This window comes from Prinia subflava, chromosome 1 (assembly GCF_021018805.1).
Source record: "Prinia subflava isolate CZ2003 ecotype Zambia chromosome 1, Cam_Psub_1.2, whole genome shotgun sequence".
In the NCBI taxonomy this organism is placed as follows: Eukaryota; Metazoa; Chordata; class Aves; order Passeriformes; family Cisticolidae; genus Prinia; species Prinia subflava.
The window spans coordinates 117,910,196-117,937,175 of record NC_086247.1 but is presented as its reverse complement, the minus strand read 5'-3'; the positions used below and the strand labels follow the sequence as shown (position 1 = coordinate 117,937,175).

Genomic DNA, 26,980 nt, shown 5'->3' with positions numbered 1-26,980 from the left:
TGAAGAACTGACTATCTTCTATGATTATATAATGTGCAGTCATTACCTTCTACAATTAATGGTTGTTGTTCTTTATTCTTATAAAAGTGTGGATATTGCATCTTAATCTCAAAAAGATCAGATCATGTCTTGTTTTATAGAAGGGCGCTCCCAATTTAGGCCTTAATTGCTGTTGTACTAACTGATCATGCACCAATTTTGGTAAAGCAAGCTGCTGGACCCCTTTCTCAGCATATTTTAATACCAATATTAAAATATTTCAATTTCTGCAAAATGCAGAATCTTTCTATTTTCTATAAATAACTGAATGAGGTACAGAGACTATTCAGCTTTTATTCAGGTGAGCTTTGTACACTTCAAGTTCCACTACTATTCTCTTTTTGTCTGCTAGTTACGATTAATTTCAAGTGAGATTTATCCACTATAAGATTCTGAGATATTCCCCACAACAAAAAGAGATGCTAGCGCACTCATGTAGATACACAATGCTTATTCAAGTTCTTGTAATGGATCAGGGACAGAAGAAACTCAAAGTCACATCGCACAACCATGAATAAGCACCTTAACCCCTAAAACACTCTTTAATGGACTTCTCTGATTTTTAAAAAATCTTTCCCTTACTGGGAAACAACTTCTTGGCCTTCAACACATCTTGATTTATTTCTGAACATAACAAGAAAGTCTGTAGATCTGCAGAAAGAGGAAATACATTCTGCTATAATCACTAGCCCCACTTGAACACCACAGATATAAGTGCAGAAGGATCCTGGTTTCTTTTCTACGATTCAGTGCTATGAGTTAACCACCTTGAAGACTGACTGTAAGGTTTATACTTTTGTAGCCGAGGCAGACCACAAGATAAATGGAAAGGTGAAGTAAAGATCCTATATTTGTATGTGAAACTCCAGTGAAAACAGCCAGAAAAAAACTGTGGGAAATATAAAACAAATACACTAATAAAATCTACATATATATTTTACATGTAAATATCTAATAAACTTAGAAAAGAGATATAATTCCTAATTTCTAAAAATGTTTTCTATTCCCACTTCTCTTTGAACTTGACTGTTAAAAATTACAAACCTGGTCATGTCAGCCATGAAGAAAAACAAGTAAAATTTAACAACTGCTTTACATATGGGCTGACTGAACCAAAGAAGTCCTAATCTGACTCATAAATATGGCACATTCATTTACATCACAGTAAATGGAGTTACACCAAGCTGCCAATCAGTCACTAGTGTGGTTCTGAGGGCTCCATTTTAGGCCAGTGCTCTTCAGTGTCTTCATAAATTATTTGTTTGCAGGACTCAAAGATATACTGTGTTTGCTGACAACACTAAATTGGGAGGGGCTGTTGACTCCTTCCATGGCAGAGAGGCCTTTGCAGAACCATCTTAGCAAATCAAAGGGCTAGGCAATCACCAGCGGTATGACAATTTACACGGGCAAATGCTGGAATCTGCACCTGGGACAGCTGGATGTATGGACAGATGGGGGAATGAGAGAGTGGACAGCAGCCCCGTGGAAAAGGACTGGGGCCCTGGTCAGTGGTGAATTGAATATGCATCAGCGGTGCCCTGGCAGCCAGGAGGCAAACCGTGACCCAGGGTGCATCAGGCACAGAATCACAGCCGGGCAAGGGAGGGGATTGTCCTGCTCTGCTCTGCACTGGGGTGGCCTCACCTTGAATATTGTGTGCAGTTTTGGGCACCACAATAGAAGAGATAAAGCTATTGGGGAGTGCAGAGTGCCCCAAGGAGGATGCAGGGTCTTGAGAGGAAGACATACAAGGAGCGGCTGCGGTCACTTGGTTTGTTCAGCCTGGAGGAGACTGAGGGGAGACCTGCAGTTACAATTTCCTTGTGAGGGGAAGTGGAGAAGCAGACACTGATCTCTTCTCTATGGTGGAAATGACAGGAGCCCAGGGAATGGCCTCGAGTTGTGTCAGAGGAGGATATTTAGGATGGATATTTGAAAAAGATTCTTCACCCAGGGGGTGGCTGAGCACTGGAACAGGCTCCCCAGGAAGTGGTCAGAGCAGCAAGCCTGACAGAGTTCAAGAAGTGTTTGGACAGCACTCTCAGGTACACGCCGTCACTCTTGGGGCTGTACTGTGCAGGGCTGGGAGCTGGACCTGATGATTCTTGTGGGTCCCTTCCAACTCAGGATATTCTTTGATTCTATGATTCATTTAAGTTAGAATTTATATAAACATTTTCACAAGATGCCTGAACCTACATTTAAGTAGAAACAAAAGAAAATACTCTTTACTACTCAGTATTTTAAAATAGTATGTTAATTGCTCATCTTGAAGATTAGAAGTAGCATATGATTAACAATACTCATTGTATCTACTAAAAACTGAGAGGAAAGAAAGAGTAGAAAGCAATTGGTGATAATTTCTGATGACAACTTTTATATAAAGAATTTCAACTACAATAAATTCCACAGTTAAGGGTTAAATTAAGGCTATTTAGAAAGAAGACCAATTAAACACATTCTGAGAAATGAGAAAATAGTGTACCTAAAAAATGTCCAGTTTTAAGACAGCTCTAAGACATGAGTTCAAGGATAGGAAGCCAGCTTTCAGACACTTTGGATCACTGAGACTATTAAGGGGATTGTGACAGGGACAGATGAGTGAAAAAAATTCAGAAGTTCAGGATGAGTGGCTTAGTATCCAACACTAGACGCATAATCTTAGTCACAAATATGAAGCTGAATCCATGAAATATAGAAAACTACTTACAACACTGTCCCTGTTGCAGGGTAATGTGTCCTGTGGCACTATTTCACACAGAAGAAATAATCATGGAAATGGGTACACTGAATACAGCTACCAGGTAAGTTTAGTTACCTGTATCCACATTTAATCAGATATATCAAAAATCATCAGGGAGAAGGGTTTTCCACTGTCCTTGATGTAAAAAGTTCCACTGTCCTTTAGGATGTTTTGTTAACTTCATACCAAAAACATTTGACTACTTTGCAATTCATTGTATAACCTCAGCAAGGAAAAACTGTATTATCAATCAGCTGGATCAGTTCTGTACAGCCATATGAACACCAGCAAAGGTGCAAGGCATGGAAGGAAAAATACAAAAAAATGGGAACAGAGGGAGGACAAAAGAAAATATTGATCATTTTGATGACAAATTTATCTAAGTCCACATACAGGTTATCTAAATGCAATAAAAATCCCATTCATCAAAACTCCAAGTCTCAATCTGTGAAACAGAAAATGTTACACCACCTCCAAGATGTTTCATTTCAACCAATACCTGCCCTCCCTAAATGTCATTCTGTTTTACCATGGTGACCAAATTTCAATGGACTTGATAACATTAAGTAGTAGATTAATAAGAATGACATTAGTTTTCTTCCATAAAACCAGCCCACTACTTGGATGCTGCCTGTCTATAACGAAGTGGCACATGAATACTGCGTAAGTGGCTAAATGCCTCTTCTGACATGAAGACTCCATCTGAAACTCCCAGTGTCACCAGGAGAACTATGCCTTGTGGCATCCAAATGGACAAAACATAGAAACTCCACTGCTAAGAAAAATGAAAGGCTCCACAGTTTCTCTTTGAACAAGTAACTGTTTTACACAGAATCATCAAGTCACCAAATGCAAACCACAGCAGAAAACTGCTGCAAATTTCAATCCTGTTAGTGGATACATGAATTTAGGGAAGAGGATGTAAGTATCATCACTGTAGGGCAAAATTGCTGGGTTTTATTTTAAACATGCTTAAACTCAACGTTTTAACTTAAACATTTAAGAGTGATTTTACTCTGTAAGTTTTACATCTCTTGCCACCTGAAACTGGCGATCCAAATGTCTATAATAGCACATTTGAAATGCTGAGTTATATTAATCTCATACTAACTATAGCAGTTCAATTTCAACAAATTTCTCAGGGTTTTTGCATATTGCTGAATAAATGACTCTGGAATTAGCTTACTTTTCTTGGAGGCATTATATGAGATTATTTCTTAGTCTCCTCCTCTTTGATTTAGTACACATCTTCAGATAATTTATTAATGTTTTGGATATCTCATTCATCATCTATTATTACTAGTGCCATAAATTAGAGGAATGGAACAAAGCACTGGACTATATGCTTTTTCTATATTCATCAATAAAACAGCTACCTGTGTTAGCAAACACTCTGTAAAGTAGTTGGTTTATCCACTAGGATAAAATCAGGAACAGTTTTTTAACTCAAATCCCAAAACAGATTAGATTTATAGTATAAGAGGCTATTAATGATATAAAAATCAGGGTTTCACTTTAAAATATATAAAAAAAAAGAAATAGCTGGTCTGCAAAACACATAAGCAAATGTCAGACATTGCTATGTCTTCTAAAATACCCAGATGAATTAGAAAGCTGATGAATGTCAGTTTTACCTGCAAAAATGGATTGTTAAAAATGCTATTAATTTTCTCAGCATACTATAAAACAGTAGAGAAGGAAAGATTCCACCAACAGAAATTTAGATGTCAACATTTAAATCAGTGCTAATATTGCTCAAGAAGACAAGTTGCCTGAACTACTGGTAAGCAGGAAAAATTAAATCCTTGCTTTTTCATTCTTCTGGTTTTTTATTCTTCGTTTTGTTGTGTGTTGGTTTTGGTTTTGGGGTTTTTTGACAATCTAAACACAAAGGACATTGGAAAACACAATTGTGAAAATTTCATAGTATTTTCAAGATAATGGATATTAGTGGGAATCTTATAGGTAATAAATTACACAGCAGTATACTATTCTACATAAAGTACTTGAAAAGAAACATAATTAACATTATTATGGAAACATTAACTACTGACTTTAAAAGGACATATTTGAATTAAAACTGAATATCCAAAAATCAGTTTTTGCTGTTTTATGTAGAGACTGTTGATTTATTTTGTACACATTCACTGTTTACATTACTTTAACTAAAAGTAAATCTCTCAGTAAGACAAATTAGTATTTTGCATGAAGTAACAATACTGCACTCACCTCTTTTCTAACTGTTTGTTGAAAAATATTCAAGCCAGGGTTAGGACTTCATCAATGGAATGAGATACAGAATTTAAGTTCTTATAATATAAAAGAAAAGAACTCCAAATGTTAGATTGGAAGTGGATAAAATGCTTCCAGTAGGAACTGTGTATCTAATTTCTACAGGGGAAGAAAATCTTTCATCTTCAGGTACTACAGAATAGATATTTCAGGCTCCAATATGTCCTGAAATATAGATATAATAACAATATAGAAGTTTCCACCTAATTTTAAAGTTTCTTATTGTGCCACTGCTAATTCAGGACACTTATTATTTTCCTTATAGAACCTTTACTGTCTGTAGCAACTGATGATCAATAAAACATACATGCACCAATGCCTTTTAAAGGTAATTCAACTCAACACAGTTACACTCTCCTATAGTTACAACTAACAGTGGAACAGAAAATTAACTGTATGAGCTGCACCTTTTGTTAGTCTCCAGTTTGATCAGTTTGGCAATGATTGTACCTCTTATTCAATCTATAAAGGCAGTTTGCAATCAAAAATAACCTTATCGTTAGATGAGGAAAATAAGTAGTACCCTCTTTGTACTAAGGTGCACTTGGGTTTCAGGTCATACATAAAGGGGAGAAGTCAATCCCTTCTTTGATTGAGAGCAGCCATTTGCACTCTCTTATCTCTGCCTCACTTCAGATAAAAATGGACACTGCCAGAGAAATGCTAAAAGTTAATCTCTCTCACAATTACAATATTCACCCATTAGTAGGTACCCTGAATTCTATTTTCAGTCTTGGTGAGTTTCTAACTTCTACAATGAGAAACTTAATTAGACAAGAGACTACAAGCAAGTCATACCCGAAATGTCCAGCAGCAGTCTAGAAGTAACAGGTACAAGATAATTCTCTGGTGAAAAAGGACTTCATTGAACTTGTCTCCCATGACCAATGGAATTGCTCTAGCAACTGAGGGAGTAGTGTTATAAAGGGATAATGATTCATGCTAATGAAAATTGTAACTATATCAATATTTTAGAAAATAACTACTATAAAGCCATAAGTGAAAACAGGTTACAAAGCAGATAGGCCCTTTTGCAGATGTCATATGTAAAAAGAGCATGCAGGATGTAGTTTGAGATAAGTAATGCCCCAAGACAGAGTTAGCCTTGGGAAGGAACAGAGTTGGCTCAAGTTTTGTCCTTGGGATGGGCAGAGTTGGAATGGTTTCTAAAGTTGTAGCTTTGTTTATAGATTGCCAAATTAATTTTTGGAACATAATGCTTATTTACATGACACAATGCTTAATATGCATGTGCAACCTCTTAAGGTCACTCAAAGGACAAGACAGGAAGAGGAAATGCCTTCATCCCAGAAGATCACCAAAAGAAAATCAGAGACCCCTACCAAGAAGGGGAGCATGTGCCATAAAATACAGTGATGTAGATTTCAAGAATTGAAAATAGGAGGAGATTTATGGGAAGTACTAATCCGTATGCATTAGCCTATAGTACATAAACTCAAGATTCGATTGTCTTGCTTTGTACGTGAGGAGGGAAAGGTCCCACTCCGTACCCTGATCAGTTTTGCTCATGCCTTATCAGAACCTTAATCTAAATATGCTTGTATTCATTTCAATATCATTATATTCATCTCAATTAAAAACTGTTGCTAAAATTTAATTTGGATTTTTTGGGACCTTCATTTATAACAGTAGTCAAAAAAATGGAAGTGTTGGCTATGGCAACATTCGCTCATGCAAGTGCTCCCTTGACTTAGTGTATTCAAAATATCTGAGATTTTTTTTCTCTTCCTGTCTTTTCATTCTCTGAGTGAATGTCTGCATGGAATTCTTAACAGAACCTCAAATCAAGGAACCTACATGGTTAATTTACTTCAGACCAACTTCAGTATACTAACCTTGGGATGCCTGGAAGAAGATTTTTCTTTTCCTCATCCCAAAGAGATGATTACTTCCTTATCTAAAATTTTACAACAAAACCCCAGTGAAGGGTAACTACATTATTTTCCAAATAAATACGCAAGTAACCTGTTCTATGTTCTGAATACACAATTTCACTTGCTGGTGATAGATTTTAACATTAATTAATGACTGTGTAAAAGTACTGAAAAATCATGGAAAGAATGTTTTAGCTCATCCCAGACGGAATGTGGGAGACAAGAGCCTAATTAAATAATTATGCCAACATAACTTTCCATTAATTCTTGCTACCTAGTCCTCACAGCCTTCAGGTCTGCTGAAAATATCATCAATGAAGAATAAGTTGCATGTTGAATAGACAGCAACCAACCACCAAGGAGTAAATAAAAATAAACCATTTCTTTGGTTAGAACACAGAATAAAATCAATGGAATCTTGAATTAAATAATTTTCCCTTTTTAGATTTATTTTTATTGTAGGTTCTTCAAGACACAAAGTTCTGACTTCTTAACATCAGATTTTTCGAAGACTCCAGATATTTATATACCTGCTAGATAGGATCAGTACTTGTAAATGTTGACTCTTGACTTTAAGGGACATCACTGTTACATCCTCTAATTAGAGAAATTATATGAAATTTTAATCTTTTCTTCTCAGCAACACCATATCCTCTAAATTGTACTAATACAACTGAGTACCTATTCTCAGACATATTTTTAAGCCCCCTATGTTAGAACATCCATTCATGTAGTTGATCAGAAGCACATGTGGTCCTGCAATTATCTAACACATTTATCACTGGGACAAAAGGCCAAGCAGGACACTTGAAATCCTGTTACCACAAAGTAGTGGTTAAATGCAAGAGGAGAAGAGGAAAAATGGTATTCTGAAGCAAGCAGGTAGCAGTGGAGGGCCAAAGCTGACAATACCAAGACCAAAGACAAACCCCTCCACAGGGGGCTGTGAAACTAATTTCCTCAACTCAATTATTACCACTAGTAAAGAAGTTCACTACAGCTACATGATTCAACAACTGTTCAACTAGCACTGCTAAATTCAGAATCCACTGAAAACATACTACAAATTGCCGCAAAGAAATAGGGCTTGTTTACTCCTAATTACAGCGTCAGTGAGTCAAAGAGTTAATTTTAAACAACAAAAGCCTGACAGACGAAAAATGCCGCCAGCTCTGTCAGACTCCTGTAAGAGAAAGTCAAGGCTCAAATGATTGCGTTGATCTTTGACTGAAACTGTAAAACAAGTCAGTTTCTTCAAAGCCAAACATAACACTGAAGCCAACAATAAGGAATGGGGTTTTTTTTCCACACAATGAATTTTCTGGTATCATGAGCTCTGGAAGTTTTTAATCACACTAAAAAAGCATTAGCAAGGCAAATGTATATGACCCAGGCCCATAAGCAACCACAGGACTAGCTGACTGACTAATCTTATTTTTTCTTCTCTCACCTAAATTTCAGTATCAATACTTCGTACTAATAGATACTCTCAAATTTTTAACCAGCTTTTAACCCACATTTTCTTTTACTATCTACATCTGAACAATAATTTGTATTAGTTCACTGACTAAACTCCAGAGTATCTGTATTTTATTACTCACATGGAAATTGGAGTGCTACCACAAGACTTCAAGATAAAACACTTCAGTGACACAAATCAGAATCAAAAAATTCATCCCATTTAAATACTAACAGCCTTAAGACACATGATTTTATGCTTTTAATTTAGATAAAGGTAATTGGAAATACTGTGTTTACTGTTCAGAAGTGATTCTAAGATATCCTTCCTGAACTCCTGATTCTCAGTATGACCACCTAGATCTTATGTAAGTCTTGTCATTCCTTTTTTAAGAAGTCTACATTCACTAAATCCCTCTCAATGTATGCTCCAGTGCAATTTTATAGTGTATTTATTAAGATTTCTGCTGCTACTCATTAAAAATCAGATTCATCAATGATTACTTTCTAATTTTAAACATAAATTTATTTGAAATAAAATTTTAACCCATACAAAGGAAACTAGCTTTTACATACTGCAGACGTCATAACCCTCACAAGAAGAGTAACAGCAGAAAAAGTTAATGACTGGAATCAGAGCCAGAAACACTGGATAGACAATAGTTTAATTTAACCAATTGCTGCACAATCTCTTCTTCCCACCTCTCATGTCCAGTGAATTTATCTTGATAAAAAACTATATTGGTCAGTTAAAGTTTCTTTAGCTGCAGATCTTTCCATCACTTACATCAACACTGAAGTCACTCAGGAATTACAAATACAAATCAATTTGGTCTTCCTGGAACAAATCCTAAGCATGGGAAGCTCAGGACCTCAAGATTTGACTTCAGGAACTAAGTGCTTAGTAGACATCTGGAAAGTAATGAATTACTTCACTTAGCTGTACCAGCACTTTATTATCCATTTTACCTAAGAATTCACTATGATAACAAGTGTGTTGCTTGGCATGGAGCAAAACCATGCAGGCAAACAACAGATATTTCCTCTGACCCCTGTCAGATCAATTAATTTGGGTAACAGAGACAAATGCCTTTGGAACAGAAGAGCAAGACAACAGAATTCCTCTTAAATGATAGAAACAGAAAAGAATAAATACTGTGAAGAAGTGAAAAAGGTTTTAAAATAATTCACTGAAGTAATTCTCGATACCCCCAGTAAAGCTGTTTTCAGTAACATACAACATACTATACAATACTTTATACTAAAATAGTTTCATGACATCATATGCTTGCCAGAAAAAGATGGTATAGGCTACCTATCCAGAATGCTTGCCATTACAAACATTTCATTTTAACAGAATAGAATTGTTTAGGTTGGAAAAGACCTTTAAGATCATCAAATCCAACCATTAACATTGCCAAGCCTGCTATGTTCCCAAGTGCCACATTCACACATCTTATATATACCAGGGATGGTGACCCAATAATTTCCCTGGAGAGCCTATTTCAATGCTTGACAAATCTTTTAGTGAAGAAATTTTTCCTAATATCTAATCTAAACTTTCCCCAGCACAACTTGAAGGTGTCTCCTTTTGTCTCATCATTTGTTACCTGGAGAAGAGACTAACCCCCACCTGCACATGACCTCCTTTCAGGTAGTTGTAGGGAGCAATAATGTCTCCCCTGGGTCTCCTCTTCTAGAGGCTAAACAGCCTCAGCTCCCTCAGCCACTCCTCATGCACTCCAGACCCTTCACTAGCTTCACTGTCCTTCTCTGGATTTACTCCAGACCTCAAAGCGTTTCTTGTATACAGGATTCAAAGTGTGGCCTCACCAGTGGCCAATAGAGGGGATCAATCACTGCCTGGGTCCTGCTGGCCACACTATTGCTGATACAGGCCAGGATGCCAATGGCTTTTTCGGCCACCTGGCCATACACTGGCTCATGTTTGCTGTTGTCAACCAACAACCCCAGGTCCTTTTCCTCTAGGAAGCTTTCCAGCCACTTTGCTCCAGCCTGAAGCACTGCCTGGGGTTGACATAACACAAAGGCAGGACCTGGCACTTGGCCTTGTTGAGCCTCAGACCACTGGCCTTGCCCCATCAATCCAGCCTGTCCAGATCCCTCTGTAGAGGCTTCCTACCCTCCAGCAGATGAACACTCCTGCCCAACTTGGTGTCAGCCGCAAACGTACTGAGGGTGCACTCCATCTCCCCATCCATACTCTTGATAAAGGTATTAAACAGAGCTTGTCCCAGTACTGAGCTCTGGGGACAGACACTGTGATCTGTCACCAGCTCCATTCAGCATCACTCTCTGGGTCTGACCAGCCAGCCCATTTTTACCCAGTGGAGCATCTCCCCATCCAAGCTATGAGCAGCCAGTTTCTCCAGTGCTCTGGGAAACAATGGCAAAGGCCTAAAGATTAGGTAGACAACATCCACAGCCTTTCCCTCATCCAGCAGGCAGGTCACCTCGTCATGAAGAGAGATCAGGTTGGTCAAACAGGACCTGCCTTTTCATAAACCCATGCTGGCTGATCAGGAGGTTGTCCTGTACATGCCACGTGATGGCATTCAAGACTTAAATTTACACTTTTTAACCTTAAATTTGCACACACAATGCAAACAATACTTATTATAAAAAGAAAATAGCTTACTTAATGAAATCAGTTAAAATCCAAAATCTAAACACAAAGCCAAGTCAACCATAAACAGCAAGAGTAATGGCCATGTAATTTTTATATCTTGTATTTACCAATCTTCAGCACTTTAACTAATGTAGAATAGATCAATTTAGAAAATGTAATGCAAAGTTAACATTTTTTATTATAAGGGATTACCTTCAGGGTCAAAAGAGTTACACTCTGAATACAAATTTCACATGATCTTAGAAAAAATAAATCTGCTCCATCTCTATCTACTAGTCACATGACAAAATGATGAGAAGCTTACATCATTCAAGGATTATCAAGATAGCTGTGTGTTTAATTATTAGTCAGTAACCATTCAAAGCCCTGGTTATTCATTCATCCTCCTTTCTTTATTCCACATGCTGAACTAGAGACTCCTTGAATAAAAATTCCCACTTCACTAACTGTAACCCTGATCAAGTGAGTAAGATTAAATGTAGAATTAAAACTAAGATATGAAGTTCTTAATAAATTTACTTTTACTAATTTACTTTTACTTCTGTGAATTTCAAAACTTTGTTGTGCTCTCACAGTTCAAATCTAAGAATGGACCATTTCATTAGCTGTAATACAGAACCAGCTGCCCTAACATTGTCTTTATCCACAAATCAGTCACTGAGGTTAGTAATGCCTAACAAGCAGACTTTAGTTTAGAATTACAGAACCACAGAATATCCCACGTTGGAAGGGACCCACATGGATCACTGAGTCCATGAATCACACCATGTGCTGTCCAAACACTTCCTGAACACTGTCAGGCTTGGTGCTGTGACCACTTCCCTGGGGAGCCTGTTCCTGTGCTCAAGCACCCTCTGAGTGAAGAACCTTTTCCTGATAATAAATGCAGTCCAACTACAGGACTGTAGGAAACTCCTGATGACCTATGGCAGCAGTACCAGCATAGGTAAAGAAAGCCCATATGGAGAACAGAACAGTCATTCTTGGATTTTTTTGCCATGTATGTGCATTTTGATGCTGTTTAGGAATGGCAGCATTTTTCTGGCCTGAATGGTCCAAACATCTTCTTAAGATCAAGATTCATCGAAAGCAGAGATAATTTGCTTATAATAGTATGCAGATAGATAAGGTTTACATATCTGATATAGAATTCTAAAATGCTTATATGTATGCACAGAACCTCTTATAATCACTAAATATTGACAGTCTCCCAGCACCTACTATAGCTTTATGAAAGAGATGTGAATGAAAAATAAACAACTTCTTTTTTTTTTTTTTCAGTTCTCTAGAGAATTAAGAGAACAGGCGGTACTTGAATGGTACTTGAAACACATTTCATGAACTGTCATAAGCAAGACAGATTGACTGACATAAGATCCACCACAGCTGAGTGGTCAAATATGCATAAGTACAACTATTTCAATTAATGAATGAAAAACGTTTTTCTTAGTCAGTAACACATTTCCAATTGGCCTTATATCAGCCTTACTGAACATTAAAAGTGTGATAATCAGGTGTATAATGAAAAAATCAAAGCAAAAACAGTTTTGGGCAGAACACGATCAGAGGATATCCAACTGAAACATCCAAAGGCAATTGTTCTAAGCCATGTTGGGTGTAAGACTTCCACTGTGCATAGTCAATAGACTGGGATTAAATTCAGATGTATCTATTCCAACCTAGTACAGTATTGGGGTTTATTTGCTTATACTTGGTGACAGACATTTCCTTTGAGATTTCCTGTCAAATGTCATTTGGTGATCGCAACGTGTACAGTGGGGCAGACACTGAGGAGCCTCTCATGGTTACCAACTACTTGTCCTGTTTCTGCAGAAAGGCATTTCAAACTAAAGTTCAAATGGGCAGAGGGAAACAAAAATTCAGCTTCAATCTCGCCTTATCATTGTCACTCCCTCTAGATCTAGAGGCATTCCACCATCAAGATGCAGCTGCATCATTAATAAGGGGCAGCTAACTCAACTCCATGTCAAACCTTTTCAATTTGAGAGGTCACAAAGCAATTCTCCACAAGAGACCAGGTCAGCTTAGGACACAGGGAGTTTGTGGGATTATTTGTTTGGTTTTTTTCTTTTATCAAAGTATTAATAAAATAACTAGTCTTTCAAGGACTGTTGTAATTTATACATGGCCATGGATGCAGTAATGCCTAGCACAGTTCAGGGCAGTCGAATGATCTGTGACCAGCTGTCATAGACAACAGAGGTTACAGCAAGGTGTTGAACTTTAAGCTCTTGCCCTAAGACAGTCCACTTCAACAACACTGAAAAAGATGGCACAGCTAGAGCTCTGAAAGGAAGATATGAAAGCAAATGTCCAGCATGCAAATGACAGATACCATTTAATTTTTTTTTTTCATTTGTTTACCTGTACAGGCAATTAGAACTTGCATGTCATCTTCACTGTCGTCTTTTACCTGTGACTTCAAGTCACTGTATCACAACAGTCTCAGGGACTTTGAGAGGAACTGACAGTTTCTGAGGCCTCAGAAAAAGGCGAACGTCACATGAAAGTAAAAATACTTTGAAACATTCTGTTAAGCACTCTGTAGTGAAACTACAGAAATGTATCTCAAGTTACAGAAAAGAGGTTAGTATATCAAGAGGGACTACATGGAAAGTCACAGTCTCCAGTGAATGATATAAAGAGACACTGCAATGAATCATGACAAACCCATTACTAGCTACTAAAACAAAATTCTGCAATTGACACTGGTTTCAGTTCCTTCAAAACTAAGCAAAATGAAGAAGAATAAAATTGGCATGGCCATAACATTTCACAAAGCAAAATTCTTAAATGTAGACAGAAATTAGTCTCAAGTGAAATATCAGTTAATTTATTGCTGTCAGTTTGGCATACATTGCAATGATGAAATCATTGCAAAATATAACTCAGGACTTTGAAAGATAAATTCTTTCACATTGAAAAAATGAAACTGCTACTCAACCTTCACTTACTCTGAAGTTAACCTGAATAATAATTTTGAGAGTTGTCTGGTCAGGGCAAGTAAGAAACATTAGCTGAAATATCATATTAGCAATTTGGAGACTTGCTGGCAACTTGAGTATTTTTTTTAGATGAAATAGCATAGATGGTATACTGAGCACATCAGAAAGAGTGTCAGCTTAATGTAATGTACTGCTACAGATGTATTTCTTTCTAAAGTAAATTGAATGTTTGAGAAAAATGAGAAAACCTTGACCACTTTTTCTTCTCAGTATCAAATACATCTCTGTCACCATTTTTACCACTCAGGTTCAAAACAAGATCTAGATCAGCTCCTCTTCATCTTCCAATACATTCAGATCTCATCTGAAAGCCTGTCATTGTTTTGTGTAAGACCTATACATATAAGACCCAGTCCGCCTATACATCAAAAATTCTCATTTATCTCACTTACTCATGAGATTCAACTTGCCTCCCAGACAATCCATGCAGTGCAGTTTCTAAAATGTTCATCTCACTGGTTGCCAAAGTTTTCAGTAACTGTAAGGACAATCCTCTTGATGATCGAGCTTCTCATCAGCAATTTTACATTATTCTTCTTGTTTGCACCTTTATCATTGCATACCATCATACAATAATGCAAAACAACATGAGTAAAAAAACCTGTAGAAGCCTATCTTCCACTACTGCTACAAATACAGTGAGCCAATGCAATCTACTTCAATACCTAATGCTGTATCTTTACTTGTAGTGTATTTGTTCCTTGCCCGCATTTCTTTTCTAGTGAGCAGTTATGTGGTGCTTAGCTGCCTGCTGTGGTTAAACCACAACACCACCCTACAATTATTTCTGTTGCAGCTTGAAAACACAGAAGCATGTGCTTGACGTGCACAAAAATCAGGCAAACAAAATGTTGAGACATACTCTGTAAAAAAAAAACAAACCAAAAAAGATAATGGCCAGCCCAAGACTTTCTGTGTCATTTGGTTTGATTTTAATTCATGTTTTCAGAAGGTGGAATCTTAAAAGAATGCTAGCTTCTTTTATGCTTAGGATAGTCCACAGCTGCAAGCATTAGGGCAAAGTAAAACTGCAACAGGAAAGACGGATCTAAGAGAAATGCTCTTTGCTAAAAAAAAAAAAGAAAAGAAAAGAAAAGAAAAGAAGACTATTAGACTATTTAATGCCTGTTAATACATTTATAGTAAAGGTTTTCCTCTTAAACCCACTGGTCTATGTCCTTGTCATCCACTTTCTATACATGCATTGTTCTTTTTCGAGCTCCTGTGGCTTGACCTAGGCTGATGCATTACTTCTGGAAGAGGATAGTACGAGTCTGAAGCTTTTGAACATAACAGAAAATGAAAGATTACCCCAGGTATAACTGAGAGCTAATTCAAAACATGGAGAAAAGACTGACTATCTGTATTGGGAGGTATCTAACATACTTAGGGACTAAATGATAATTAACAGCAGCTCTACAAGACTAAGCACTCCAGTCAAAATACAAAAATTACAGCATGAATCTAACAACACACTTTTATCCCAATCTGGGAAAGCTGTTACAAGTAGTAAAATAAAGTTCACTCAGCCCACATTTGCCCTCTTATCAAAATAAAACTACTTACAGTGGAAATTATAACCATAACTGATCATACACTATTACTGTAAATTAATGTAAAAATCTAGTCTCCACAACAGCAATGAAACACAAACAGTTCTAACACTCTAATTCCTGGCATATGTCAGTTTTGAATACTTGAATATGAACTTATAAGGAGAATTATGTATTTTTCATCTAATATAAAAGATTTTTGGACAGTTTATCAAAAAATCCCTAAAGATCAGATCAAAAATGTTTAACGTAACAAAAGATAAGTTAGGACTTTCTCCAATCACTGAGGCTTCAGAGTGCACAGGCGTGCAATAAAGTAGCACAGCATCTCAGCAGGATATGCAACAGCTGACAGTGCCACTTGGTCATTCCGTATGTGTACCTCAATCCATCCCAGGTGCAAAATGTCAAAGTGGAGCTCCATGTTCAGGTGACAGTAGCTGCTGCTGTCCTTTGCTCCTCCCCACTCAGTTTTGTAAGGACTGGACCTTGTGATAAACTGATTCTGAATTTGTGGGTAAAGACAGCATGACTCCACCAAATAGATATCTGACATCATCACCATCATCTATAGCTACTAAGAATTAACATTAACTTGTATCTGTCCAATATATGCTTCATTTCTTTTCAGGTACTTAATTCCCCACACTTCACCCCAAAGAATGTACTTAAGGCTCAAGATAAAAGTTATAAGAGACAAAAGACTGGGCAGCTTTTCCATCTCTGCAAACTGAAGTTTGACACTCTGTCCTGAAGGTGTGTCAAATCAGCCGACAACTTCAGTGGTCAAAGGTGGGAATGAAAAGCAATCAGCAAGCTGCCTGGGTCCATATACACTTCTGAAAAATCTGTACTATGAGAGGGACACAAGCAGCTGGCAATCAGCTGAAAATGCAGCAGGCACATCCTCCCTTATACATATCTCATTCCATCTAGCCCTTAAAATCGCTTTCCAATTCCCTGACTTGCTGTGCAGCCTCAACTATGATTTTGCACCTAAATCAAGCAATCTGCAAAGCAAGACTCATGGGAAGCATAATGAATAAGAGATGGGACTAGCAAAAATCCAGAAATCAAAATAGACTTCTAATAGGTGAAACTAACCCTGACTATAGAAGGTCATCTCATGAGAAAGGGACCAAGCATACAGAATTTATACTGCCTTACAGGTTTTTTCACAAATCTATATAGGAACGAATGTTTAGTTTGAAAAGAGAACTGCCTGAAACAAACTTACTTGAAGTAATACACCAAGTATCAACTAATAAAACTTGAATAAAATTTCAAAGTGCATTTCACAATGATGTGTTTTTCCAGAAAATTGTGAGGTAAATTCACAAACAAAAGATGAAATTTACCCTCATTCATAAAACGTCCTCATTTAATTCTCACTGGTTGCTACCTTTGAAAAGTACACTTGAAAAAATATTCAACAAGTCCTAACTGTAATGCACACATTTCAACCACCTAAAACGATAGGTTTTTTATTCCTTTGGTTTTATTTCTCAAGGCACCAACTTCTGATTGAATGCTTTAAACGTGGTTTATGTACAATGAACATACGCCACTCATATTTGGAAGAAACCTTTCCACTGACTGGGACATGAATTTCCTCTTATTACAGGAAGTCAGCAACTTCCTGCCTGTTGCACTTTCCTCTGCCTGCATTCACTCACTGTTCTTTCACCCAGCCACAAAAATGAAACTTACAGGTATCCAGATTTTTGCATGCTTGAAAATAAAAGGGTATCTTCAAAATTATCTGCTACATATTTCCATGAAGCAGTAAAACTGGCAGAAACAACCAGTGTAAGTTGTACATACAAATGTCAATCTACAGTGAAAATCTACAGCTCAAAGGAGCTCAGATCTTTGTCCCATCAGCCTAGACTGCTCAATACATGGTACATAAAGGTTATGAGGTATAATGAACTTTAAAAGGTATTGCCACAAGCAGCAGAAGGTTTAGTCTGAAAAACACAGAGCAAACTATATAGATATGTGTAAGAATTGCCCAGTTACACATTTGAATTGATTACCTTCTCCCCAAAATGTGTATATTGATTAGCATCATAGGCCTAAGTGTAAGTGATGTGAATTCAAAATAAGTCAGGTCCAAAGGAGGAGAAACACCATGCTACTGTCTCATGAACAACTGAAAAACAAGCAAGGCTCCTACATACTTTTTTAAGCATGTGGTGCCAACCAAAGTAACAGGCAGTATATTCTGCAGGTGCCCAAGCCGCTGTTCTGAAAGCCTAGGTAAGTTTTTTAGGAAGCAGGACACACAAAACAAACATGAGTATCAGCAGAGAGCTAAAGAAATGAGTAACACCATTATCATTCCCAGCACAATCACCAAGTAGCTTATCGGATATACGTTAAGAGAAGTATACTAAATGTTTACTTCCAGTTGTCCCATAAGCATTAGATCTATTCTTCTTGTATCACAGAATTCCAGAATCGGTTTGGGTCAGAAGGGATCTTAAAGATCATCTAGTTCCAATCCTTCCTGCCCTGAGCACGGACACTTTCGCCAGACCAGGCTGCTCAGGGCCCCGCTCAGCCTGATATGGAACATATGCACGAAGGGAACATCCACAACTTCTCTAGGCAACCTGCTCCAGTGCCTCACCACCCTCAGAGCAGAGAATTTCTTCCTAATTCCTAATCTAAAGCAACCCTATTGCAGTATGAAGCCATCACCCCTTGTCCCATTCAATGTATGCCCTTGTAAAAAAATCCCTCTCCAGCTTTCTTGTAGGCCCCCTTTGGGTCCTGGAAAGCTTCTCTAAGGCCTCCCTGATGTGTTCTCCTCTCCAGGCAGAACAGCCCCAACTCCCTGAGCCTGTATTCACAGGAGACGTGCTTCAGCTCTCTGCATCATCTTTGTGGTCCTCCTTTGAAGTTGCTGAGGTCAGAGTTGTATCTTGCTGAGAGTAGATATAGCAGGTTCTCCATTACATCTACTCTTTCACTCTACTTATCAAACTTTTTTACATTGCTTACTATTTAACCTATTTAAATTACTTTTCCTTTCTCCCATTTAACCAGTGCATTTAAAATTTAAGATTTATTCAATATTTTACAATGCACTCCTGTATTAGTGGTGATGAGAGAGTATAAAAGCTGGGTTTACTGAATCTTTTCCTTTGAGTTGCTGTTTGGCCTTGAGTGAGCCACTTTCCTCTCACTGAAAATTATTAATGCTATTCTCATTTATAGATGAAAGGCTCTACAAAACTACTAAACATTTATCATAAATAATCTAGATAAAGTTTAGTTAATAACAAGGTACAAGAAATCAAAGTATTAATTTGACACTGGATCCTCTTATTCAGTTTTATAGTGCAAGCAAGCATGCGGATATAAGCATGATAATGAAATAAACATGAAACATATCACCTGAGGCTTGAAAGTCTAGTTTTAAAAGAGGTCCAACTTACATGGGAAAGGTCAGCAGGAACACTGACAAAAACTTTTAAAGCAGAGATCATAAAAAACTAGTAACTTAAAGAGAATAATATTAATTTTGAAAGAATCTTTTGGGGAAGATCTGAAAATACAACTACAGTTTTCAACACTGCAGCTTGTCAGACTTCAATCAGTAAAACATAGGCAGATCTTTCACCAGATATAAATGTTGCATTACTCTGAACAATGACAGGCAAAAAAGAGGGTTGAAGGAAGAGTGTGCTTATCTACATAATACTGGATGCAGGAGCATCCAATATATGGAAATTGGATATGATATACTGGTCACATCCACCACTGCTAATGGAAAATATCAGAACTCAGAATACAACCATCTTCACCAACGCTATGTGAAATAAATTAAGCTAAAAATATAACTAAATGGCCAGCATGCTGGCAAATCAAACTGCTTGTTGACACATCTTAGGCATAGCAGATAAGAAATGATTATCAGTGTTGCTCAAGTAATGGCTGAGCATTAAGCTACTCTTTAAGAATTAAGGAAAGAGTGCTGAGCATGACACTGGGAAGTTAAATTATAAACACAGCATTGTAAAATTTGTAAAAGAACTACATATTACCATGGATAGTGAAAATATCCACCTATATAAAATTAACTATCGACAAGAAAAGTACTATGGCTTAGAAAACTTAGGGTCAGCATTGTAAACCCTTATAAACTGACAAGAATTTGATTAACTCCATGCTATGGCATTTAATCCACAATTGGGAAGTTTTTTGTAACTTCATTTAAAACATCTGCTGTTAGCCACTAAGTCACAAAACAATGGCCTGTATGACAATTCATCTGACAGCAGGTACAATTCTTACACTAACACAGTGAAATCTAAATGCCAAAGATTTACTTCTGCAGTTACAGAAATATTCTTTAAAACTTTCAAAAATTTCCATCCCCTCCATAAATTCAAGTCTGTTCTCCACAGGCATCACACAACTATACTTCTTCCAAACAAGAAAAAGCCAAAGGGCCACTTGTGTAAAACCCAGAGACTACGTGAAAATAACATTAATTATGAAGAAGGCACAATCCAGGTTTCAAGAAATATCACGCAGACATTCACTACCTGATAATCCAGAACCAAAGGATCCTGACTGTATGCTGGTCTAAGGGTTAAATACAAAGCTCACTCAGAAGGTGGTGATAGTAGAGGTCTGTTACAGGCCATCAGCTCAAACTAGAGAACATTAGGAAATTTTTTTTGGTAAGCCCTATTTTTAATGTGCTGAAAGAAAAAGGTCAAACTGAAGTCTTTAATACTGAAACCTAGTATCTCAGGATCTTAAGCTGCCAAAATTAAAACCATCTGTTTTTAAAAAATTATTAGCCACAGTTTTCTAAAAGCACTCATCACAACCAGAGAAATTACCACATATTCCATTGTAATAGCTACAATGAGTAAATCACTGGAGTAGACACTGGGCATAGCCTAAGAATTACTGATTACAATCAAATTACATAGCCAGATAGCAATTACTAAGTTTTATATAAAACATATAACATCCAAGGATGCTCATAGTCCTGAGTTTTCAAACTTTGAGATGCTAAAAAGTGTTATGAACAAAATTAATTGGGAAGAAAAATTTTAGACAGAAAAACATGAAACAGAAACTTCCCTGGCGGCTTTTATCTTTGGTCAGACAGTACAGCTAGCAAAAGGACAAACTTTGTACAGTTTCGGCTACAGCTCAGCCTAGTTTCTCAAAACCTGATTTTTTTAAAAAAAAGTAAGTTAAAAAAATAAGCAGGATCAACAACTTAGAACAGGGGAGGCTGGATCACCATAAATATAAACTACTGTTGCAGAGTATAGAAACTGAGAGACACAAAACATCCACCCATGACACCACCAAGGGTGTTGGTAACAAACAGAGGCCCATAACTAGACAGAGGCGGCACAAGTGTTAAAAATTGTAAGGACAGATCAAAAATAGTCAATAAATACTTTCATTCTATAGTTGGAAAGATTCAAAATGGTATAATTGTTTCGCATTATATTGATTTTCCTTCCAACTCATTTGTTAAGCAGATGTTCCAGATCAGATGTTAAAAAACATTGTGAGAAAAACATTTTAAATCAGCACACTTGTTAAACTTATCTCAGAGTTCTACAGTAGTCAGCCCAGCAAATCTTCGATCTGCTGATGCTCTTTTAAAACTATGTATCTTAAAATCTATATGTGTCTTTAAATGTTAGGGACTGCCACCATGCAGAGGAGTGAAAACAGTGTCAAAGGGACAAATCAAGTTTAAGGCAGTCTGATATGATAGAGAATTCAGATGAGATAACAAGAACTAAGGAAAGACAGATGCATTCAAATGTATTCAAACAATAATTGCATGCCTTATTTTTAAATAGTGGCAAAGATGAATCACTGAAACAAGTCATCCAGAAAAGTAAATGGTAGATGCTCAGTATCTTGATACACTTAAAAAAAAAAAAGCTTAGCCCACCAGAAGTTAAGAAATCAAACCCATTGAGACAAAAACTGATGCTGCAATACATTTAAGGTGAAATGCTCATGTATTAAGATAGATGCAGTAGTTAATGCAAGTCAACTTCAGAAAACACTTGAACTTTTCACATACACAACTAGATTAATTAGTAGCATGGTAGTAATGGTCTTTAATAAACCTGAAATAACAATTTGCCAGCCCATTAACAGAACAAAAACCCCTTCAAATTAAACAGTACAGAAGGATAATGTTGGGGGTTTTTAAACAGAACACCATGGTACTGTCTCATTTCTGTTGCATTCAATTCAGTATCAGTAACACCTGACTCTTACGAGTATTTTCAAACTATTTCCAAAGAGACTTCAGGTCATGTTACGAGTCAGCGCTTTTGGGAAATCTACATCTAACCATTAACAGAGGCAGAATACCCATTTCTATTCTGTTTGGTAACTCATCAACTTTTATCCAAGATAAATGCTAAATGTTCAGCGTTCATCTCCAAGGTCCAGATGTAGCTAGACTAACTGCTCCAGCTTGACTCCTGCTGTCACAGTACAAATATGGTCAACTGTTTCTCCTCAAGGGCTGTCACACATGGATTCATATAAGATACAGAGCAACCATGTTTTTTCTCTATTCAATGTCATTAAATAGAGCAGGAATTACTAGATTATAATAGGGGACCCCAAACTACATCATTTACAAGTCTTTTGTGTGAAAATCGTTGATCGCAGAAGTTGCAACATCAGAAAAATAATGTCACTTGGGTAAGTGATAAAACTATTCTTAAATAAAACACAGACCACAGTATCAACCTTCCTAAAAACTGAAAATGGTACCAGCTATGCTTTTTGGAGGTCAAAACCAGAGTTCAAGCCTCACTAACCTAACAACCAAACACAGTCAAGCAACTCTTTCTATCATGTTTAACAGTACTCCTCCTCTGAAAGTGCAGATCACCCAAAGATGTATGTTTTTATAGACTACAGACTGAACTGCTTTGGGCCCTTTCCTGGGCCAGAAGAAAAAGCACACAAAACCAACAGCTTATTTGCTTCAGAGCAGTGCAGAGCGTAAGTCAAACAGTTTAGATAACACAACATTTGCACTCAGCAGACATCACTGGCTTCTGATCCAAAATGCTCTTACACGTGCTAATCAACAAAGCCTCCAATGGACTAGGAACTGATTATGTTAAAAACTGTCTATCCTCCACAATTCTCAGCAACAGCTGTTGTCAATTACAGCAGCATACCTAACAGTTTAAGATAAAACTCCTAAGGATGGAGCGCAAAGTAAACTTTCTAAGACTTCATCAACAGAATTCCTTTCAGGGCAAAGTGTAAACCAGTTCTTTGCACAGCCCTTCCCCAGTGAAAAATGAAGTTGTAATAGCAACAACAACCTGCAGACAGCAAAGATGATCTCTATATTAGCATAAATCATAGGCAGGCAGAGAATGTGTAACACATTTCTACCAAATTACATTTTTCTTGCACATCAGTACAAGGTAACAAAGTCTAAAAGATTCAAGTGCAAACAAAAGAGAAAAGCACAATGTCCAAGTAAAGCCAACATGGTTATGTAAAGAAGGAAAAATGTGAGAGGAATGTTTTAACTTACGTTTCTCAAAGGTTCTGCCCTTCTCACAGGTGGCAAAGTACTTTCAGAAAACCCCTGAACCAACTTTGTGTGGCAAGTGAGCTTTGCTAATATTGCAGCTTAAACAGAAAAACTGTTTGTGAACATCAAGTTTCTGGCTTTTCTTAGATTTATGAGAACGTGAAATGAAGCAGAACATGCAAGAATCTCATCTGTTTAATTAATCATTGAACCAAGCTACCAGTACAATCCTTACTTAGTCGCCTTCCCATCCAAAAAGCTGAAAAACAGCCTCTTTTCATTTCACTGACAAAAGGATGCCATGACTATCTTTTCAAATGTTCAGTTTTCACAGGCATTTACCATATTTGCAGTACCTAAATTATGAAGCCATCATAAAATCTAGGGGTGGGGGGGAAATGCACCATCTTTCCAGTAGGCACTTAGGCATCTAGCATTGCTCATGTTCTGGTACTTCACTACTCACTGAAATTCACCATGTAGGTTCACAGCCCATGCAGCTCCAGTTGCTGGCTGGATAGCAAAGTTGTCAATTTCAGGTAAGAAAATATACAAAAAAAGTTTTGAAATTCACCAGTTTATTTGGAATGGCTCTGTTTGTTTATCTGGTAACACAGTATTAATTTTAACAACTTCAGCAATTGCTACTATTTATATACATCCATAGGACTCCTAGGGGTACAACATTTAGGCCAAACGGGCCTAAATGTGTGTCAGTAAAAAAAAAAGAAAAGTCTGACAACTGGTAATCACAATTGTGTTAACTCACAATTACAGCTACTACACTAACAAAAAGAGACTGGTTTCAAAACCAAAAATCACTATCACTCAAAACCAATGTCATTTTCTTATTGCCCGATTTTAGATCTTACAGTATTTCAACCTCTGAGTTGCAAATATAACAGCGGATGATGATTTAGAGAGAGATGGGATCTAGGACTAATTTAACTGAATATTTCATGAACCTCAAATTCTTAAAAACATTTTCAATAACAACAATCAGCCCACATATAATTGGAATGTATTTTGGAATCTTTAGTTTCCACAGAGTAAGTATTATCAGTAAATAGCTGAACTAATGTGTGACAAGTAACAGAACTGATATATAACAACTTTAATGAAGTTTCTTTAGTCTGAAAAGAGACTTATGTGGTGCTTTTTAACCAAGTTTCAGAGCTTTGTAAGGGAAGGTAACCAGGATTACTGAGTCAAGTGGAGAATGAATACTGTGGAGCTGAGTTGCAGAGCTAGAAGTGTATTTTCTCCCAAGTGCCATCCCAGTACATTTTGTACATGATTCTTTCACATGTATACCTCTTTCATGAGTACACCACCAAAGCGATGCTATGCCAGCATGATGGAACAACTGTTTCTTAAAAGCAAACCATAAAGCCTCCAGGATGTGTAATACCACAGGGCATGTAGCTAAACTGAACTACTGATGGGTACAGTACACCAATCTCACTGTATGAAGCTCTCGAACAGCTAAAATGTGTTAACTGCAGCCCGTACACAGAAATGCAAACTTGTACACCACTTGAACTGCTGTATCCCAAAGAAAAACGTGTGATGGTTAAACATCTACCACTGATGGCAATGGACAGCTAGCACAGACTGAGTCAGGTAGGTGAGAACAGGGAGGCTCTGGGGCAGGAAAACTGAAGGGAAGGCAAGCTGCTTCTAAAATTTTTTTTTTTTGAAGGCCTGGAGGAAAAAAAAATAAAATAACCATGAAGACCTTCAACTTCCCTCTTCAGCCATCGGAATCACCAACAACTGAAAAAAACAAAAAAGCCAACAGAACAACCCAGAGGGGGAAACCTTGTGACAAATCTGCCTCCTCCTCCCTCCCTGCTCTCACCTCCGGCAGCGAGGCTCAGGCTGCACAGCTCGCTGCCGGGGAGCACCTGCCCTCGGCACGCCCCGGGCCGCCCCACTCCCGGCGGGACCCCGCGGCAGGAGCGCGGGAGAGGCCGAGGAGCGGCGGCGGCGCGGGGCGCGCAGGCCTCGGCGCCCCCCCGGCCCCGCTGCTGCCACTGACGGCCGGGGAAGGGGCTCGGCGGGCTCCGGGGCTCGGGGCGGCGCACTGCGGCTGCGGGGCGGCCGGGGGGAGGGGGGCAAGCGGGTGAAAGGGAGCAGATGCTCTGGGGCTGGTTTTACCTGCTGCTGCTGCTGCCTGCAGTGGCATGAAGATCTGGCTCAGCCTCTCTCTCTCTCTCTCTCCCTCCCCGCCTCCCTCCTTCCTCCCCTCCCTCACTGTCTCCCTGCGGCTCGGCGCGGCGCACAGACCCCCGTGCCGGCCCGACGCCCTGCGAGGGACGCGGGGCAGGGGGAGGCGGTGGGGGAGGCCCGGGCAAGGCAAGGCAAGGGAAGGGAAGGGGAAGGGGAAGGGCTCCCTGCCCGCCCGCGGGGACGCGCGGTGGCACCGCCCCGCTCCCGCCGCGCAGGCGCCCGAGCCCGCGGCCGCCCGGCGCCTGCTCCCTGTTCCCGCTCCGTGCTCCCGGTGCCCGCTCCCAGCTGCCGCTGCCCGCCGGGGCTGCGCGGCGCCGCTGCGACGGGAAGGGCCAGCATGGGCTGCCCTGGCGCCTCGGCCGGTGCCCGCTTCTCGCCACCCGCGCCGGGCAGCAGCAGAAGGGCCGCGGGGTTGTTTGAAATCGGGAGAGTTCGGTCTCTTCGGGCCCTTTCGGCCTCTTGGGGAAGCCCGATCTGTTTGTGTTTGCATGAAGCGTGCGTAGAGTGTAGTTGCCAGTCACGCAATGCGTGGTGAGGGGTGGAAGGAAGGGGCTTAAAATGAAGGCGATTTAGAGTGAGTCCGTAACATCGGTCCTCGGGACCGCTGCCGGGTTGAGACCCCTTGGGAAACGTCCTGGTGGACACGTCAAGCGTTCGGCTGGAGCCCCGGGCGGCCGGAGGTGGGTGCTGCCCCCGGGGCGCTGGTCAGCCCCAGCCGTGGGGTCACTGAGCACGGCCCTGCTCACCCGGCAGCGGCTCGCTGGGACCAGCGCCTCGGTTCCCAAGGCACACTTGGATCGCTGGCACGCGACTGAGATCAGTCAAAATGATCTCTTACTTGAGTTTTGGAAAACCCGGTAAACCTGCCGTTTGCTTGGCATCAGCCTTTCATTAAAAATCATGAAGGAATGTGAACAGAGGAGCCCCAAGTATTGAAGAGTTAATTTTTCTTGCAAAACCAGCCTGCAAGGGGTGCGTTTCTGCAAGCGTTCGAAGGAGTCGTGAAGCGCCTTGTAACTTAGGCTGGTCCTTGTGACCCTTTCACAGTTTCTCCTTACGTGTGGCGATGCAGTAGGTAGCCAAGCTTTTCTTTGGAGGCACCACTACAAGACAGAAGGGGGAAGCCAGAGACACACTACATTACAGATGGTAACTGAAGCAGAAATATTTGAACCTGAGTCTTGGAAAAATAAGCCTAAAACTGGCATGTTTGTTTCTAATGACTATTAGAACATGCTTCAAGGTAACATAGGAAGAAAGATGATCAATCTGAGATACACCTAGAAATGAAACGGGAATAAAACTTTTTAAGTTTAGTAACAATTGCATGATGAATGTATGGTATCTAATCTCTGAAGAGATTTCTTATAATTCCCTTGATTCCCAGAAAGGAACTTTTTTGCTTTTTGGGTGATTTCAGGGCAAGATAATCAGCCTATCTATGTGGTTTTGCCAAAGGCACTTAGAGAGGAAATCTTAACTCCATGTCAGTCTACAGATGTCTTTGATTCCCAGA

At 38.9% G+C, this 26,980-nt stretch overlaps 1 protein-coding gene across 5 annotated transcripts in view; it reads right to left on the bottom strand.

Annotated features, from left to right (window-relative positions):
• TBC1D5 (TBC1 domain family member 5) overlaps window positions 1-25,601 on the bottom strand; it is a 313,125-nt gene extending 287,524 nt beyond the window's left edge. For 2 of the 5 annotated variants that reach the window (XM_063409301.1, XM_063409310.1), the window contains exon 1: window positions 25,393-25,601. The gene's annotated coding sequence lies outside the window, so the exon portion shown is untranslated. The remainder of the gene's footprint in view (window positions 1-25,392) is intronic. The other 3 variants (XM_063409291.1, XM_063409281.1, XM_063409318.1) reach the window with 2 other exon arrangements.
• Window positions 25,602-26,980: the final 1,379 nt, after the last annotated feature.